The 2,733-nt window shown below is 40.9% G+C and overlaps 1 long non-coding RNA gene across 1 annotated transcript; it reads left to right on the top strand.

Moving 5' to 3' along the window:
* LOC148132834 (uncharacterized) lies at positions 1 to 336 on the top strand. The gene is made up of 2 exons (XR_015746931.1): positions 1 to 95; positions 201 to 336. It is a non-coding gene; the product is annotated as an uncharacterized LOC148132834 (long non-coding RNA).
* The last annotated feature ends 2,397 nt before the right edge of the window (positions 337 to 2,733 follow it).

Here is a 2,733-nt window from a genome sequence, read left to right as displayed (position 1 = left end):
AGGATAAGGATGTTTTGGATCATGGCCAGCATCTCCACAATAACCTTTTTTTGGGGGGGAGGGGCTAATTTTGCTTTTAAATCCCATCAGACAAGGTGAGCATATTGAACTTGGAGAAAGTGACTATTTTCTTAAACTATGGCTAAGCACTCGTGAGTCTTCCAAAGTATGCATATTCCTTTCTTTGTTTCTTTTCTCAGATAATCTGTTGCTGGAGATGGAGGAATGGAAAAGAGCAGATCATCTGTCCATGTTTGGACAGTAGTGAGCACAAGGAAGTAACCACTGATGCAATCTCTGTGATAAATAATAAAATAACAGGTGCCTGGCACTGGTCTATTTGAAGCACTGTCATACTTAACTTGGCTGTTACACAAAAACAGATGTCAGGGGAAGGTCAAATTTAGGGCAAATCAATTAAGTGTGAACAGGTGCCTCCAGACCACCATGAAATGTATTGCCTGGTTAAGGTAGAATCCAGAGGTCTCCAACCACCATGGAGATTAGAGAATTTAACATTTTAGGAAACCTCAGTTTCACGCTCTTTGAACCTTTCTTGGAGGAAGAGGAAGTTATGTTGTTTTGGAATGAATCTTTAATCTCATGAATTTTCACAGGATATTTTATTTTGGCTCTCACTTAACATGAGCTTTAGCTAGGAAAGAAAGAGTATGAATTACTCTGAGGCTAGCTTAAACACATACCTTCAGAGGTGCTGGTGACAACCCTTTGAGGTAGACTAAGTAAGGAAAAAGCTACCATGTTAACTACGGAGATCTAGTTTATTGTTATGAGATATACCCAGAGGTGGTATTCAGCAGGTTCTGACCAGTTCTGGAGAACCAGTAGCGGAAATTTTGAGTAGTTCGGAGAACCGGCAAATCCCACCTCTGACTGGAGGTTTTACAGTTTCCTTCCCCTGCCATGCCCACCAAGCCACGCCCATAGAACCAGTAGTAAAAAAAAAATTGAATCCCATCACTGGGTATAAATAACATAATTTCATTCTAAAGAGAATTGAAGATGGGCAATCTTGAGTTTCTTTCCCCCATCCTGTCTATCTGGGATTAGTAGATGTTTTCATAACAGTCATTTAATTCCTCAAGGCTATCTTTATACTCTTTACCTGAGCTGAGATTATACGGGAATGGAGGGGTCTAGTACTCTAACTTCTCAACAGTTAGCAGCTATGTTTCCATTCTTTGGTTTGTCAGACAAGAGAGAAAGTTACTGCAACTGACACCCTGCAACATGACTGGATGTGATGGACTGCAGCGTAGTGGCTGTTTCCCAGGAAGAGACCACATTCCAATGAGGAGAGGGGAGAAAAGCAATGATACAATCCAGAGCTGTATCAGAGAAAGATATTTAGGATAGCTCCCCAGGATATATCTTTTAGGGTTGAAGTAGTACAGGTTTTGTCTGTCTACATCAGGGGTGTCAAACTGGTGGCCTGTGGGCCAGAAGAATCACGTGCAGACCATACCCATCCCAGCTCTACAAATGGGGAAAACATCACAAAATATCCTGTGACAGCAATGTGACACTGCGAGTTTGAACCCGTGGCCTTAAAGATGTAAGAAAATAAAGAACTGAACTTTGATGGGATTGTTCAACATCATTCTTGGGCTCGGTCTGACACCGGAGAATCCTTAAACATCCATTCTTCAGCTTTCCAAAAGTCTGGGTTGGTGAAGGGTACATCCGTCTCTAATTTTGTTATCAATTTTTGACATGCAAATTATGCCAAATTATGCCATTATCTTAAATTTAGTCGATCTTGGAATACTGAGAACAGCTGAGAACACCAAGGGCTGATCAATGTTCCTTCCAGATGAACAACAGAAAAGTGCAAAAACACTATTTGGTTAATGCCCTCCTCACTGAATTGTAAACAGTTTTGGAATAACCAAATTGTGCCTACCCTTACTTCACATGAAGTACATAGAAAACAATTTGCTAGTCTCATCTATACATCAGTGCACACACTCACACACACACACACACACACTTCCAGTACATGGTATGCATCTGTCTAGCAAAGCACCTTGAGCTATGAGAAGAATTAACTGGCAACAGAGACACCATTCCTTTTCTCTCAAAAAGCCACTGCAAATGACAAAGCCAATAGCTTAGCAAGTTGGCATTTTTGAAACTAGTCCCTTTTCACATTGACATTAGCCATGATGACGTCTTGCTGTAGCATCAGGAATGGAGAAAAAAAATCAGGATTGACCAGGACTGTTGTAACAGTTTGCAGATCCCTGAGCACAATAATGCAGGGAAAAGAAATGGGAATGAAATTGACATGAGTTCTGTCTGTTTGCCTTTGTTCTTTAGCAGGGAACCAGCTGGCTACAAAGGTTAGGATGTTGTGCTTAGTTATTGTGTATGTAGAGGCATATGAATGTCTATGTGTTTGAAAAATGGAAATGGAAAGTCCCATGAGAGATATTTTGGTGGGTTGGAGAACATAGCGTAAGTTCAGAAGTCAATAAATAGGATGCGAGAAGAGTTCTTCCCAATGGGGACACCACACCACTGACAAACCATTGCCAATTATTCTCTGAAATTCACTTGTTTGCTTCAATTTCAACTAGACTGCTGCAAAGTTGGAAGGAAATCAGCTCAGCAGTTGAACACAGCTGGCATTGTGTAAAGTCTGCCACAGATCTTGAATTGGCAAAGAATGGTTATGGAGAGGTTCCTGGAATCTTTTCCATATACTAGTTG

This window comes from Notechis scutatus, chromosome 1 (assembly GCF_049901735.1).
Source record: "Notechis scutatus isolate UNSWTSFEM ecotype Mainland chromosome 1, rNotScu1.2, whole genome shotgun sequence".
Taxonomy (NCBI): domain Eukaryota; kingdom Metazoa; phylum Chordata; class Lepidosauria; order Squamata; family Elapidae; genus Notechis; species Notechis scutatus.
The sequence above is the reverse complement of the archived record's forward strand: the minus strand, read 5'-3'. Positions and strand labels throughout refer to the sequence as shown.